This window comes from Trachypithecus francoisi, unplaced genomic scaffold, assembly GCF_009764315.1.
Source record: "Trachypithecus francoisi isolate TF-2019V2 unplaced genomic scaffold, Tfra_2.0 Lachesis_group8, whole genome shotgun sequence".
NCBI classification, from domain to species: domain Eukaryota; kingdom Metazoa; phylum Chordata; class Mammalia; order Primates; family Cercopithecidae; genus Trachypithecus; species Trachypithecus francoisi.
In genome coordinates, this window is record NW_022681473.1 from 110639116 (window position 1) to 110657231 (window position 18116).

Here is an 18116-nt window from a genome sequence, read left to right on the forward strand (position 1 = left end):
ACCACATGCTCATCCTAACCACATACTCATAACACCTAACCACATGCTCATCCCATTCATATTCAGAAAACACATTCACAGAGGAACTCAATCTTTCCCCACTCCTATCTGAAGACCCCCCAAGTAATCAAGTGCTACTGCCATCTGCAAATTCTTAAGGAGACCCAGAGAGCTTATTCAAAAGTCTCGTGTTTATTAAATACGAGTCATTGGAGTCATATTTATTAAAAACCTTTTATGCGTCGTAGGTGCAAAGAATGTAAGAAGAGCTTACTCAGTCCCTGACCTGTAGTAGGAGAAGACCCTTGTGCTTTGTCATCTTAGGGAGATATGTGCAGACCACTCTGGGAGGGATGGCAAGGCCAGGGTGGCCAGGTCTGACTTGAAGGTGGAAGGAGGGTGGGATTGTGCATCACTCAAAGCAATTTTTTCCTCCTCCCAGACAAGGAGTATCTTGTTTGTTACCAGAATGGAACTTATCAGTAGAGAAAAAGTACAGATGCAAGAGAGAGTTGGGGACAATTTATGAAAGAGGAGAGAACATGGAGAGCTTGCATACAGTGGTTCCAGCTGGGAGCTCTAGTCTCAAGAAGAAGGAAGACACCATATTCTCTGATTCAAGTAGAAGAAGGAGAATACAGATGAAGATACAGAGAATTTTGATATGGAGGGAAGCTGAGGCAACTCATGTCAGATGGTCCCAACCTTCTCAGCAAGGAGAGTTGATCTGTTGAGAGTTTTAGGAAAGGAAGTGAGGATGTTGCTGGAGAATGCCTAGATGAGCCACTGTGGAAAATGCCATTCCCCATTTCTGTCTGCTTGGCAAACCCCAATAATCCTCCAGGACTCAGATCAAACACCATCTCCTGTAACCTCCCAAGTTCTCAGACAGAGTTGGGAGCTCTGTTCCCTGCACTTGTTTGCTTTTCTATTACCTTATTAGTCATATCATATTGTAATTCTTTTCATTTCTGTCTCTCTTTTCCTCTTGCCTGAAATCCTTGAGGGTGGAGACCATATTTTACTCATCTTAATTTCTCCATCTCTAATCTGGTACAAAATGATATTCAGGAAATGTGTGTTGAATGCATAAATAAATTACTCCATAAGCCATACATAAAAGAATTGCAATTCAGATCCAGAAAGATTAAGGAATAACACTTTAGAACTGGCATCCTAAATGTCTAGTTTCATTTCAGAGCAAAACAGTCTGCTCTTGGGCAATTACCCTAACCTCGCTGCATCTAATAACCCAGGCTCTGAAAAATGGAGACAACAATTCATGGAGCTGTGAGTTTCAGCATGAATGCCTGCAAAGGGCTTTTTAAGTGGCAAAGCAGATAATTACAGAAAAGGCCCTTGAGGAGGATGACTAAGACATGTCTCAGAGACAATGAAAGACAATGAAAGACAATGACATTTCACTCTAATACAAGCAGTTACAGAGGATCCAGGGCCCTCTCAAAGGCCTTGGCACCACAAGATTCCAAGATTATGCGTTCACCAAGTTCATGAACTGTTGTGAGGGAATAGTGTTTAGAAAGCACCAGAGTCCTGCTGCTCAGCACCTCCCAGCTCAGGGCCACTGTGTTCTCTGGGGAACTTTCAGCTTTTTCTATTGTTCTGTTTTGTCTTGGCTCCTAGTTTCCACTCTTACAGATCATCAACAGATCACTCAAATGTGCTTGACCTTTGGAAATACACTTGTGTTCCTGGGAAGTACATGATCATTTATCACTGCCATTTACCAAGTGTTAGCAAGATAAATAGCTACCTGGGTAAGCCTTGAAAGCAACCACTAGCCCATTTGCACAAGATGTGATACAATCTATCCCAGAAGAGCCGCAAGAGTAAGATGCTGAACAATAAGATGTGTTAATAGATGCATATATTCTGGATCTTTAAAAAAACAACAAATAGACGAGTAAGACATTTTATACATATTTCTAAGACTGTGGAAACCTAAGGCATAATCTATTCTAGATTGCCTGTTCTAATGTACAGTAGCATTGCTGTGAATAAAATAGGAAAAATGATAATTCTAAAACATTGTTTGATTCATAATTCCCCTCTACACACACAAATACACACAGACACACAAACACGCACACATGTGCACACGTGTGCATGGACACCTGCCTCTAAAATTGTATTTTGCTGAAGATAAATTTTAATTAGTTTGCCCCCCAATACACATACTCTAGGTTTAGCAATAAGTGTGATAACGATCGGTAAAGATAGCCTGGGATTTTTAATTGTCATAGTTAATCAAAAGGTGACTATATACAGGAAAACAGACTACAGTTGGAAAGAGTAGTAGAAGAAAAAGAAAGAATTGGGACTACAAGAGAAGAAAAAAATATAAAACGAAAAAAGAAGGATAGGCCAGGTATGGTGGCTTGCACCTGTAATCCTAGCACTTTGGGAGGTCAAGGCGGGCGGATCACAAGGTTGGGAGTTCGAGATCAGCCTGGCCAATATTGTGAAACCCTGTCTCTACTAAAAATACAAAAATTAGCCAGGTATGGTGGGCGCCTGTAGTCCCACCTACTTGAGAGGCTGAGGCAGAAGAATCACTTGAACCAGGAAGGCAGAGGTTGCAGTGAGCCGAGATTACACCACTGCACTCCAGCCTAGGAGACAGAGTGAGACTCTGTCTCGAAAAAAAAAAAAAAAAAAAAGGATAACAATCTTTATTACTAGAAAAGAGTGTCAGTTCGTGGTCTCAATTCTTTCCCATACTGATTGTCAATACATATTCAATATATAACACCTCCAGAGTAGGGCAGTTCAGATTTGAGGAGGACCTTAAAGAGCTACATACATTATCCTAAAGGAGCTCTTATTTTCTGAAACTGCAGGCTGCTTTCTTACCACCAGAGCCTGCAGTTATGCATCAACATTAAATGTAGAAAGTTTGCTACAGCTATAATTACAACTCTGGTTAGTATCTACATTAGCTGGTTGATATTAATGTTAGCCACGCAGAGTTCTTTTGAAACTTATAATTAGCTGGAAGAGAAATAAAATGACAACATTTCTTATTATTGATATAACTTAAGGGTCCGCACAGAGCCTGAATGGACTTTACTCAAAGATTCCATATATACAAGTCTTTCAATTGCTGGAAAGTTAGATCACTTATAACTGTGAAGTATGATTGAATGACCTTGTGTGAAAATGGCAAGACTGTTCTGTGCTGCAGCCTTCATTGGAACGCTCCATCCCTGCCGGAAAGGCTACTTGTTCATTACATGGGAGAAATTGCCAAAACAATAGTCAGTCCTACCCTCGCTGATCAAAACATCTCCAGGGATCCTCTATGCTGCTTGGGCCCAGAGGACCCGACTCTATGTGCCTTGATTAACTTTCTTTGGCCCTAGTTCATCACTCAGAAATGTCTGTCTTTAGTGGAATCTTAGCTTGTGACCTTTTTTGGGTAAAGTCAAGGTAAGTAATTTTGGAGCCCAACATACTTTAGAAATTGTGGGTCATTTTGGAGCCCAACATACTTTAGAAATTGTGGGTCATTATTCCATTAACAATAGAAACATAAATAAAAGAAACCTCATTCAAAAGAATAAACCAGTATGTCATCAATGTAACAGACACAAATTAGAAGAGTTTGAAAGATATTGTCTTTTTTGAGGTCTAGGTCTTCAAATCTCTCTCCTCAGTATCTCAATTCCTTAAAAACATAATTCAAGTACTGAATTTGGAAAGATTAAAGTCTAGATAAGAAAGAGTAGGGTGAAAGGAAGACGAGCAGCTTAGAAGAAGTGGGGAGAGAAGAGGGGCTATATCATGATTAAAGCCTCCATCATGCAATCAATCAAATGCAGGATATAAAAGGCAACCATAATGAAAAGTACAAACACTGCATACACTTAGAATCTAACACTTGTAGAAAAAAGTAGGATGTAAGTCATCACTTCAACTGTCCATTTATAGATTTATAGAAACTACGGCTCAAGGCTCTCAAGTGACTAATGAGCTGTTTTAGAGTCCAAGAGAAGCAAAGCCACAACCAGAATTTAAAAGCCAAGATCTGAAAACCAAGGAAAAGTATGAAATTCTCTTCGTTTTTCTTAAAAAGCATTCAAAGAGAGAAAAAACTAATCTCTTCTATGGCAAAATGCATAAGTATATACCATAACTCGTAGATAAAGGTTTTTTAATCTAATAATCTAACTGCCTCAATTTCTTCTGCTTGTGGACTCTGCATTTACATCCATGCTTTGTCAATTACTTTATGTTTCTTGGTTCTGTCTCCCAAACTAAACTCCCAAATACTTGAGGGTAATGTCTTTTTCTTTTATCAATATCAATTTTTTACCATGCTCACTATGATTGACAGTGTCCCATAGAATCCCTGAAAATGCTTAACACAAGTCTAACTTTGGTTTTTCCTTAGGTAAGAGGGATTTGTTGAAGCGTAACACTCTTGACCCACTGCAAATATCACTACCAAAATTCTCCATTTGAGATACTGATAATAATTACTGTGTACCTTCTTTCATTTGTATTGTAGTAATTGTAACGTTTCAAAGCATATTTTATGGCTACCATTTCACTTGAATATTTGTTTCATGAGTGGATCTCAAAGAACATTAGAACTACAAATCCACCAATTGCCCCACCCGCCAAAAAAGATTATATCCTGGGTCTTGGTGTGTTTTGGTGAACTGGTAATTGGTTATTCCTACTCCAGGCATGGAAATTTCGATTCACAATTCACTGGGTTAGAATGTAACAACAGTCAGCACTGGAGACAGTGTTTAATTGACAAAGTATATCAACTCAGACTGTAAAGATCCAGAAGGCAAAAATACAGACCTTCTTAGTCCTTGTAGTGTTGAGGGATTAGAACTCATTGTCCTTCCATGACCCCCTCCTCCAGTAATGTGTCCTTAGTGTTTATAGCATCCTCCCATCCTGACATTTCCTCATAATTTAGCATTCCTGGTAAGGCTGAAAGGAAAGCTGAATTTTTCACTGGAGGTAGGTCATGCTGACAGTGATAGCAACTGACAGGAGATTAAAAGGAACCAAAGATACAGTGTTGAAAAAGTCTCATCAAGGTCACCCACTCGTGATAAGGCAAGTGAAGAGTGAGGGAGAAATATAGGCTTATCACTTAAGAACCAGCAGGGACAACTACATTATCTAATTATTCCTCTTCATTTCCACCTCCTCTAGTCTCCCACTCCTATACACATGCTTTTAAGCCAGTCCATTATTTTAAAATTACTCTACGATAGTTCTCCTTATCAGTTCAAGGTACAGCTGCCTTTAAAGGCAGTGCCACCAGCAGTCCCAACCCTGCCAAGTAGAGGTAGCTGCTCCCCAGGGCACTCAGCTCATCCTTTTACTATAGCACGTACATGTTTACATGACTTTCTCCCTCCAAAACTGTGAACCCTTCATGTGTTACAAGCATGTCTTACTCATCTTTCTACCTACCTGCATGGCGACAGAGCTAGCCAGCTATCTATTAAATTCAGAATTCTCCCCTAGCACTGAGTTGCTGCTGGAAAGCTGCTACCAAGCCAGGGACTACATTCTTCAGCTCCATTTCCATCCAGATGTGGCCATGGGATAATAATTAGCCAACGAAAAATGAACAGATGTGATGTATTTCACTTGGAGGCTTTTATAGCACATCATATATATATAAATACAACACATCATATATATGTGTGTATGATATATATTATATACATATGTAATACACATATATTGCATATGATGTGTTATATTTATATTTATATATATTTATGATTATATAATTTATAAAAAATTATATATATAATTTTGTTTTAAAAGATGGACTCTCAGTCTGTCGCCCAGGCTGGAGTGCAGTGGTGTGATCTCGGCTCACTGCAAGCTCCACCTCCCGGGTTCACACCATTCTCCTGCCTCAGCCTCCCGAGTAACTGGGACTACAGGCGCCCGCCAACACACCTGGCTAATTTTTTTGTATTTTTAGTAGAGACAAGGTTTCACTGTGTTAGCCAGAATGGTCTCGATCTCCTGACCTCGTGATCCCCCTGCCTCAGCCTCCCAAAGTGCTGGGAATAATTTTTTTTTTTTCTTTTGAGATGGAGTCTCGCTCTGTCGCCCAGGCTGGAGTGCAGTGGCATGATCTTGGCTCACTGCAACCTCTGCCTCCTGGGTTCAAGTGATTCTCCTGCCTCAGTCTCCCAAGTAGCTGGGCACTTGCCACCACACCCGGCCAATTTTTTGTATATTTAGTAGAGACGGGGTTTCACCATGTTGGCCAGGCTGGTCTCGAACTCCCAATCTCAGGTGATCCACCCCACCACAGTCTCCCAAAGTGCTGGGATTACAGGCATGAGCCACCGTACCCAGCCATATTTTTATAACACGCCATGATCTTTGGCCTGCTGTCAGGTAAGTGGATGCACAGGTTGATAAACAGTTAGGAGGGGGCCGAGCCCTGTGATGGAAAGAACTTGGACTCCTGAATCACTGTATTAGCTACTACTGACCAGAAACCACGTATTGGACAATTACAAGAGGAGAAAATAGACTTCTATCTTTAAAAATATTTATATATTTTTGGTCTTTTTTTTTTTTAACTGAAGTATACTCTATTTAATACATGAATTTAATACAGTGGCATATATAGGTTTTCAAGAGATGGTGAATAATGGAATAAGGCACTTGCCCATTTGCCCATGGAAGAGCCTGAATATTTCATACTTTCCCAAGAAAAATTATTTATGGATTGCAGCTCATGAAATTATATGCAATAATTGCTATTATGGAATCTTCCCAGAATGCTATATGAAACAGGCTAATGTGACTAGGGTTTTATTTAATCTTATAGTTTTTTTTTCAAATTCATAGATACAAATTTAAATTTTTTTTTTTTTTACTGTGGGAGAATGCTGAGGTTGCCATAGCAACAAGTTAACGCAATAGAGTGTATGTTATATACTAAGATGCTCGGTGCTAGCCATGCCAGCAAAAAAAATAAAATGATTGTATCATACGGAAAACTAGACTAAGGGCTATGGTGTGATAGTCAACTATTTGTCTTTCACCTTCTATTTATTATAATTTAAGACACCGATTGGTTAACAATTTTGACAATATTGCTAGTTCTGTAATGAAATTAATTTTAGAATAAAGATTATCATTCCAACCACCCTATCCCCACCTGCCTGAGGGGAAAAAATACACACACAGACACACACACACACACACACACACACACAATCATCCACTGCATAACAACATTTCAGTCAACAACATACCACAAATACAATGGTGGTCCCATAAGGTTTTAATGGAGCTGATAAATTCCTGTCTCCTAGTGACGTCATAGCCATCGTAACATCGTGGCATAACACATCACCTTTTCCATATTTAGATATGTTTAGATGCACAAATACTTGCTTTGCAATTGTTTACAGTGCTCAGTACAGTAACATGCTGTATAGGTTTGTGGCCTAGGAACAACAGGCCTTACCGAATAGCTCAGGTGTGGAGTAGGCAATACCATCTAGATTTGTGTAAGCACACTCTATGATGATCACACAACAATGAATTCACTTCATGATGCGGTTCTCAGAATATATCTTCATTGTTAAGTAAAGCATGACTGTGTATGATGCATGATTCTCTCTCATATCCACTTATGTATCTATTCATGAGGGGTTTGGGAGCAAATTTTTAAAATAATTACCCCAACTCTCTGATTTACTTTACCACACAGACAGGGTCTTTATTGATCCCTTCTCTGTGGACCAGAAGCCTATTTTTCTGCCACATATTTGCTACTCATTCAAATGATCATCATGACCTTACAGAAAATTAAACAATTCAAGCAGTGCTATCCTACCTTCCCCCAGAGATGTTATTCTCCTCTCCAAGTGACCCTAGGCTTCAAAGTGTCAGCCTCTAGGCACTGACACTTGTCTTGAGACAACAAAAAAGACAGGTGACTTGGATTACCATGCGGGATCCAGAATAAGCATGTGGTCAGCTAGAGTAGCATAGTCTGGCAAGGAAGGGTGATTTGGAGTGACTAATATTCCTAACTGTTCTTTGAATGAGTAAAATAAAATAAGAAAAAAAAAATCTTATTTTCAGATTTCTTTTCTCACTGAAGCCCTAGAAAGTAATTCAGGAAAACCTTCAACTCTTGGCGGGTGGCAGGGGAAGAAACATGACATCTCCACTTTTAGCCTAGAGTCCCCCTTTTCTCCCCATCTCATTGTGTCATTTCTGTTTACATGTGCTGATTAAGCAATTTCTTCTCCAGCCCCCTTCTTGCTACCTTCAGAAACCGTGTTGACCCAACTTCTTGGAGAAGAAACCCAAGCTTTGAGAGCCCCTTCCCTAACTGGGACAGCAGGAGCCACGCAGGGAAGAGATTCTGACCCTGGGAGAAGTCATTACTATATTGAGAAGCATGACACAAAGGATGCAGACCCTCAACTCCATTGCAACAGTATGAAGCATTTTAATGTAAAACAGGAAGGCATATGCAAACGTAAAGAGGAATTAAATTCAGTATAATACCAGACAGTCTCCAGCGCCCCCACCCCCTTGACTGCTCCTGCTGCAAACCAGGGTCAAAGGCAGAGGAGATCAATAATGCTAAAGAGTAGTGTCTGCAGTAAGAAACAAATCATTGCAAATAGATAAAATGGTCTCTGTGCTCAGGGCGCCTGATGAAAGCCCCACATCTGCCATTTGACGTTAGTCTAGTGACACCCCCTCCATAGGAAAGGGGAATAAGCAAAAGAGATAGGAAAATAAATAGCAGGAGCCAGGGGTGATATCACAGGATTGTGTTGTCTTCAACTGAGAAGCCCCAAATAGCTGTGTCCATCTGGTCAATTCAAGGAGAAATCACTGCGGTTGTAAACTATTTTTAGAATCACTGGGGATAAACTACACATCAGTTTCCAGAGGTCATAAGGTAGCTTAGTGAAGTCAACAGAAGGATAAACAGAAAGCTAATTGTATTTAATGACTTATATTTGTTAAGTGCTCATAACATAAACCATGCATTTTACTAATAAGAAATATAGGCTGGGCTCGGTGGCTCACGCCTGTTATCCCAGCACTTTGGGAGGCCGAGGCAGGTGGATCACCTGAGATCAGGAGATTAAGACCAGCCTAGTCAACATGGCGAAACCCCGTCTCTACTAAAACTACAAAAAATTGGGCAGGTGTGGTGGCTTATACCTATAGTCCCAGCTACTTGGGAGGTTGAGGCACAAGAATCTCTTGAACCCAGGAGGCGGAGGTTGCAGTGAGCCGAGATTATGCCACTGCACTTCAGCCTGGACAACAACAGATTGAGACTTGGTCTCCAAAAACTTAATTAATTAATTAATTAATTATTTTAAAAAGGCCAAGCGCAGTCGCTCACACCTGTAATCCCAGCACTTTGGGAGGCCGAGGCAGGCGGATCACGAGGTCAGGAGATCAAGACCATCCTGGCTAACATGGTGAAACCCCGTCTCTACCAAAAATACAAAAAAATTACCTGGGCGTGGTGGCGGGCACCTGTAGTCCCAGCTACTGGGGAGGCTGAGGTAGGAGAATGGCGTGAACCCGGGAGGCGGAGCTTGCAGTGAGCAGAGACTGCGCCACTGCACTCCAGCCTGGGCAACAGAGTAAGACTCTCTCTCGGAAAAACAAAAAAAAGAAAGAGAGAGAGAGAGAGAGAGAGGGAGGGAGGGAGGGAAGAAAGAAAAGAAAAGAAAAGAAAAGAAAAGAAAAGAAAAGAAAAGAAAAAAGAAAAGAAAAGAAGAAGGAAGGAAGGAAGGAAGGAAGGAAGGAGGAAGGAAGGAAGGAAGGAAGGAAGGAAGGAAGGAAGGAAGGAAAGAAGCTCAGAGAAATTAAATCACCTTCCCAATATCTTAAGATTATAAATGGTAGATCCAAGACCAAGGTCTGCTTCACTAAAAAGCCAGATAGTGGTCTTAACCTCAATGTTACCTCTCTCAAGGTTCATTTGTAAATACAATTAAATATCTTTCTCAAAGCATTTCTTGTTCTCATGGTCTTCAACAGGTAGAGGTCATTAGTGTGCATGTGATCCATCTGGATTCATAGCCCCTGATGAAATAAGGAGAAAAGTGTCTCTAAAGGTGATTGTGCTATCTGGGTATAGCGTAGAGCCATAAAACAATAGATTGTAGGGAAATACAGTCAGCATAGAGATTTAAGCCTAGTACTATACCATCTGCTTCCCTTGGCTAAATCTGTTCAAAGAAAATTATGCTGTTGAATTAAAGCAATAAACTGGTGAATTCTACTGTTGGTCATTAATCTTGTGTGTTTTTATTGTTGTTGTTCAGTATATGACATATAATGGTGAGAACCTTCACTGATGGAAGCAAGAATAGTATAGGAGACAGAGAACTGCTTGCCAAGAAATGAATTCCATGTTGGGAGTGCACTTCTGCCTTTTCTATAGGCAAAGTGGCCTCAGTATTCCCAACCCTCTTGACTCACTTCACAGAGGCTACCCTAGTGATAATAAAGGAAAAACTCTAAATGACCAACATCCACTTTGTTTTACTTGTGGTTGAAAATTATTTTTCTGCTTTATGAAGGAAACTAAGATTTATTGAGCAGGTACAATAACATTTCTTATTCTAGATGACTTATACACAAATTATCTCACTGACTTTTCATAACTGTCTTTTGAGATACTACATACCTACCTTCCAGCTGATGGAACTGGAGTTAGAGTGATCAATTTGCCTGGAGCAACGATCTATGTGGCTTCATACAAATTCAAGTCCATGTTCTTGGGACTTTCCAGTCAGTATTCTTTCTTCTATTCTCTTCCTTGGTCCTCTTTAATGATTTAGGTCCTTGTCACACCTCTTGGGTTATCATTTAAAATTTCAATAGTCATAGTTCAACAGAGTAGAAGGTATAGATCAGAGTTGTCCAATCTTTTGGCTTCCCTGGGCCACAGTGGAAGAACTGTCTAAGGCCACACATAAAACACACTAACACTAACAATAGCTGATGAGATTATTTTTAATTACAAAACAAAAATCTCATAATGCTTTAAGAAAGTTTACAAATTTGTATTGGCCCACTTCTTTCTTTTTTTTTTTTTTTTTTTTTTGTGAGACGGAGTCTCGCTCTGTCGCCCAGGCTGGACTGCAGTGGCTGGATCTCAGCTCACTGCAAGCTCCGCCTCCCGGGTTTACGCCATTCTCCTGCCTCAGCCTCCCAAGTAGCTGGGACTACAGGTGCCAGCCACCTCGCCCGACTAGTTTTTTGTATTTTTTAGTAGAGACGGGGTTTCACCGTGTTAGCCAGGATGGTCTCGATCTGCTGACCTCGTGATCCGCCCGTCTCGGCCTCCCAAAGTGCTGGGATTACAGGCTTGAGCCACCCCGCCCGGCCTGTGTTGGGCCACTTTCAAAGCCATCCTGGGTGACATGTGCCCCATGGGTCATGGGTTACACAAGCTTATAGAAGATAAAGCTGAAAAAGTATACTGAAATAAATATATATTCTTGAAGTTAATGCTTTGTCTAAACTCTTAAGCTAATTGGTTTATCTCTCTTTATCTCTTTCAACTAAAGTTGGAATATAGAAAGGTCATTTTAATTACTTGAAAGTTTGGGTTAGCTGATTCCAGATTTCCAGAGAGTTAAAGATAAGCATCTCACATCAAAAAAATAAAAAATAAAATTAAAAAAAAAGTACACCCTCTATTGGATAATGAATAATTGGCAAAGAATGTGAGAGGAGGAGATATAATGCATCTTCAACCTCAGAGAACCATGGATGTAGAGGAAACAGCTTGACCTGAAAGTCATCCAGTCCCAAATGAGAATGCTGGATCCACCACTGGGTAAAGTGGAGCAAGTTATTTTATTTCTCTGAGCCTCCTTCTCTTCATCTTTACAATCTCAATGGTGCCACCAACCTTAGAGTGTTGTTATGAGGGTCAAATGAGATGATATATATAAAATGCCAAGCATTCTGCCTGGCACATAGACACCTTCAGTAAAGCTTAGTTTCTTTCCTAATCCCTTCTGATATAGCTTTTCATTCATATAGATTTTTTAAATTTATTTTTAAATTTTTGAGATTTTTAAAATATTTGTACATTTTGGGGGGTTCCATCATGATATTTTGATACATGTCATGTGTAGTGATCAGATCAGATGAATTAGCATATCCATCATCTCAAATGTTTGCCATTTCTGTGTATTGAGAAATTCACTATCCTCTCTTCTAGCTATTTGAAAATATATATTATTGTTAACTACAGTCATCTTACAGTGTTCTAAAGCACTAGAATTTATCTCTGCCATCTGGTTGGTACAGTAACTATGAAGAACAGTATGGCAGTTTCTTAAAAAACATATCCAGCAATCCCACTACTGGGTTTTTGCTGGGTTTTTTTTTTTTTTTTTTTTGAGATGGAGTTTCAGTCTGTTGCACTGCTGAAGTGCAGTGGTACGGTCTCGGCTCACTGTGACCTCCGCCTCCCAGGTTCAAGCAATTCTCCTGCCTCAGCCTCCCAAGTAGCTGAGACTACAGGCGCCCGCCACCATGCCCAGGTAATTTTTGTATTTTTCGTAGAGACGGGGTTTCACCATGTTGGCCAGGCTGGTCTCAAACTCCTGACCTTAAGTGATCCACCTGCCTCAGCCTCCCAATGTGCTGGGATTACAGGCGTGAGACACCATACCCGGCACACTACTGGGTGTTTATCCAAAGAAAAGGAAATTAATATGTCAAAGAGGTGTCTACACCTTGATGTTCATTGCATCACTATTCACAATGGCCAAGACATGGAATCAACCCAAGTGTCCAACAGCAAATGAACGGATAAAGCAAATGTGGTCTATATGCCCAATGGAATACTATTCAGCCATAAAAAAAGAATAAAATCCTGTCATTTGCAGAAACATGGATGAGAGCCTAGAGAACAATATGTTAAGTTAAATAAGCCAGGAACGGAAAGTTAAACACCACATGTTCTCGCTCATATGCGGAAACTAAAGAAGTTGCTCTCATAGAAGCAGAGTAGAACAGAGGTTACTAGAGGCTAAAAAGGGTAGGGGAAGGAGGACAGAGAGATTTAGTAAACTGTGTATCTGTTTATTATACTTGCATAAGATGGATTGAGGGCATGTGTGGTGTCCACTGTAGTCCGGGGGAGAGTCCATCTAGGGAGGAAATTGTTTCTTATTCTCACTTTCTGCAAATTGAATTGGTTGGAGGAAGAGGCCATTTATAGCCTTGCCGTTTATAACCATGGCTACACTGGTATTCATGGCTGGGAAGGTGGCATTTCAAACAAAGAATGTCTGACAATTGCAGGGCCAGATGATTACTTTACTACTATTTGTTGTGTTGTAGAACAGATCTCCATATTGTGTCATTCAGAGTCACTCACAACTGCCTGGATCCCACAGATGGTGTCTCCGCTTTTATGCTGTCCTACTTTCCCAGAATTTCTCCATCTCCAGGGCCATTACCGCCTCCTGACTCTCTCGCACTTATCCTATTATGCTATTATCCTGTACCCAGCACTGGTTGTTTTATTTTCTACTTTCTGCTACAATATTATGGTCCTGAGTTGCAGCCTCCTAGATGGTGTCTGTCTGCGCACTGTTTGCGTGCTTCGCTGGGGAAAAGGGTGGTGCGGAGGCTCCATTTGTATATACATTATCGGAGGAGAGACAACGCCAAAGCATTCTGGGGAGCAGGAGAATGATACTGGGGACGCTGCAGGCAGAGGGAGAGGTAGAGCACTCCAGCTAAAAGAATTAAAACCTATAGTTTAAAATCACCACATACCCTGCTACATAAACATTCCAGACAGAAAGGGAAAGTTAGCAATTAGCTGGTAAATTATTTTTACATTCGTTCTCCTTTTTAAAAAATCACTTTGGAGTATTAATATCAAGAATGACTGCCTACGCACGTTCTCTGCCTCAGTTACAGCCACGTTTGCGTATAGATTGAACAGGATGGAATTCAAGAGTTGTTTGGATCCAGTGCCAGGTTCAAATTACAGCTTGAGTTTCAAATATTAATTGTGTCATCTGGATTATAGTCTTAGTTCTGCAATGAGTCTGCCAGATTACTCAATGTCTTTGAGCCTCCATTTCCTCCTCTATAAAGTGGGAATGATACTGTCTATCTTGCATGGTTTTAGGAAAGATAAATGAAATATATACGAGTTCTGATTTCATGCCTGATCCATAATCAGAGCAACTGACATCTCTTTACTCATCCCCCTTCCTTGTTTAACACTCAAATTCATCATCACGCCATCAATCTACAAGCAATTAATTCTCACGTAACTCTGATGGCCTATCTTATCAGCTAAAATGAAGTTTCCATGGGGCTGGAATCATTGCACTTTACTCAGCCCAGGGACTTAGACTAAAAGCTCAACAAATATTAGTGGATTTAGGAGAGACTGGGATGATAAACCTGTACCACAACTGATGAGTTCAAGGGAAGAGAAGATTATAGTTTTCTTAATTTGATTTTTTAGCCTCATTCTCATACAAATTATCATTAGTAGTACCCTCTTCAAAAATATTCCTTCTCTATTTTATGTACAGAAAATGTGAGAGAGAGAGAGAGAGAGAGAAGAAGGAAGGAAGGAAGGAAGGAAGGAAGGAAGGAAGGAAGGAAGGAAGGAAGGAAGGAAGGAAGGAAGGAGAGACAGAGAGAAAGAGAAACAGAGAAAGAAGACAATCTTTAGAAACTTCCTATGCCAAATGCCAGTCTCTGACCACCCATATTAACCAGAACGCTCACAGAAAACAAACCAATCACTTCTAAGGATAATTACTACTAATTATCTTTATTAGTAAAGATATTGTAAAGCCAGATGATTACTTTACTCCTGTTTGTTGCAGGCATGATAAAGTTTGAATCAAACTCTGATTTACTATTAATTCTCTTTATTAGTAAAGATAACTAGCAGTAGTAATATTAGTATTACCACTAGTTTAGTAGCAATACTACTAAATACTAGTAGAACTAGTATTAGTACTACTAATAATTACAATTAATTACTAATCACTTCTAGAGATAATTTAGAAGGAAGATATGATTTGGGAAAAGAGGAAGGGAGAACCCCTGCCTCCCACAGCTAAACAAAAGTGACTTTTCAATTCTCCGACATTTTAATATTATCAGTGTTACTATTACATTCCAGTGATGAAACAGATTGAAAGTTGACAGTGTATCTTTCCTGAACTCTCAAGCAGATCATAATCAGACGTCATCTTTATTTACTGAACACCTACTACATGTCCCTAGCTCAGCAGCCCAGAAACTAATTCAGACCAGCTTAGCCCCCACGGGATGAAGTTTGAGCCATGCATGATAAAGTTTGAATCAAACTCTGATTTAGAAGGAAGGAACAAGCGAGCCGCCTCAAAGGGAAGGAAAAGGGCACCGGCCCCCATTCTAGGAGGGACAACGTCTCGACCTCTCCTCAAAGGAAGTCTTAAGTGTGGACCCAGGTGCTGCTGAGGGGGGCCTCGTAGGGCGGGGGAAGATAAAAGGCTTTCTGGAGGCCCTCTGACCCCAGCCATCCCAAGGGAAATGAACGAGGAGGCTGCTGGCTGGCAGACAAGCAGGTGTGCCCTTAAGAAGCCACGGAGATTAGCTGGGGCTTATCCAAACCTCTGCAGGAGGCAAATCTCTCCTGGTTCTCTCAGGAGACCTCGGTGCTCCTCTGGCATCAAATAAGCCAGATGCAGAATGAACGTCAACTTGGCCTTTTGTGAATCCAGGGCCCCAGATTGGGAATCTGGACACTATCATACTTACCAGGGCCCCAAAGAGAATAAGTTTTTAGAGAGTAAATTTTAAAAAAAGGAAAAGAGGGAGAAAAATGACTTCAAGGCAGGATCACAGATGAAGCTTTCCTTATGTTTGAATATTTGTCTTTGGAGCAATTGTCTGCCTCCCATATTAGACCAAAAGCTGCATTTTTCTCTAGAAAACATAACTTCTGGGAAAAATAGGTGTTATTTGTTCTTCAGCAAAGGTCAAAACCAGAAGACTCAAAGGTTGAGAGCTCTCTTTCTCAGAAACTCCGAAAAAAGAAAGCAAATTAGCAATTTCAGCAGTGGGAGGAGGGGGAAGTATGTCCTCATGAGTGTAGAATATATCAGCTTTGTACTGTGTCAGAGTAGATGGATGTGCAAGAAAAATCAGTGGTGTTACATCCAGCCAATCAAATATGCATTGAAATTCTGATTCTTCTATGTATCTGCTGTGTTACTTTAAATCAGTCACTTAACCTCTCTGAGCATCAATCATCCCACCCTAAGATGAGCCCAGCAATGGCTCCTTCACAGAGCAGTTTGAGCATTAACAGGATAATTTATGTAAACACCTGGCATAGTAACTAGCACATAGAAGATGCTAAAGAAAAATTAGCACCTTCTGCTTTTCCCCTTCTTTCAGCAATCCAATCATATATATAATCAATACAGATAGATATTATATATCTACTATATATTACATAAAATGATGTATTACATATTTTATATACTTACAATGTATATTATATAATTGATACATATTATATGATATATAATTGATATATATCAGTGTTACATTCAATGATGAAACAGATTGAAAGTTATATATAATGATATATAATTATATGATATATAAGAGATGTATGATATATAATTGATACATATCAATTAACATCATATCACAAGTTACACGTATCAATTATATATCATATATATCATATGTCATAGAAATCAATTATATATTATAGATATATAATACATATATTTTACATATATATTATATTTTATATATAATTATATATATAATTTTTACATATTATATATATAAAATATATATCTATAATATTTTGTATATCTCTGTCATATAAAACAAGAGATAAAATCCTTACAATTTTGGACTTGTAGAAACCCATTCTCAGCAGAATAAGTCACGTACCCAAACTTCACATAGACAGAAAGAGCAGAGGTCAGAACACAGATCTCCCTGATGCCCCTGCTAAAACTTGCTGTTTAATTGGCACCGTAAAGATAGCCTAATACCCAGTCTCAGAATGATCCAATAATGGCCATAGTAGAAGAGAGACCCCAGAATCAGATACCAGTATACCACGGGCCGCTCCTTGCAGAGGTGCCCATCAGGGAGATGGTAGTTGTAACTATCTCTCAAACATGGTTGAAATTGGCTCACAAAACATGTGGGGCATATGGAGTATGGGTGGGACTGGTAGGGGGTGGTACTCATTTTTGTTGTTGTTGTTGTTTGCTTTGAGACAGGGTCTCACTCTGTTGCCCAGACTGAAGTGCAGTGGTGCGATCTCAGCTCACCACAACCCCTGCCTCCCAGGCTCAAGCGATTCTCCTGCCTCAGCCTCCGGAGTAGCGGGATTACAGGGACACACCACCACACCCAGCTAATTTTTTTGTATTTTTAGTATAGATGAGATTTGGCCATGGTGGCCAGGCTGACCTTGAACTCCTGACCTCAAGTGATCCACCTGCCTCGTCCTCTCAAAATGCTGGGATTACAGGCGTGAACCACCGTGCCCAGCCTCAATAGTTTTAACTAGTAATGTTACCAAGAGCTCTTTTATCTTTTAAACTGGTCGTGCCACATATATATATATGTGTGTATGTATGTATATGTATGTATGTATATGTGTATATGTGTGTGTGTATATGTGTGTGTATATATATGTATAAGACAATTCACTCTGGAGAGGCTGAAAATGTGGAGCTGTCCCTGATTCAAGAACAACAACAATAATAATAGTAATTTTATTTTATTTTCAAAGTCCCCTTCTTCACGAGAACTTGTGGCAAAAGCAGGAATATAACTCTGAGGACTGATCCACAGCCTTCCCTCTAACTATCCCAATTATTTTTGTGGTAGGAAGTTTCTCCGTGAGAGATCAGATTGTGGTAAACCTTGTCTTTGTTTGTTCCCAGAAATAGTTGAATTTCTACTCCTGTTAGAATTGTCTTGTCACCAACAGCTAAAATTCCATAATTTTAGAACTAGAAGGAATCATGTACAGGTTCTAATTTTCCCCTCTTGCTTTCTAAATGAAG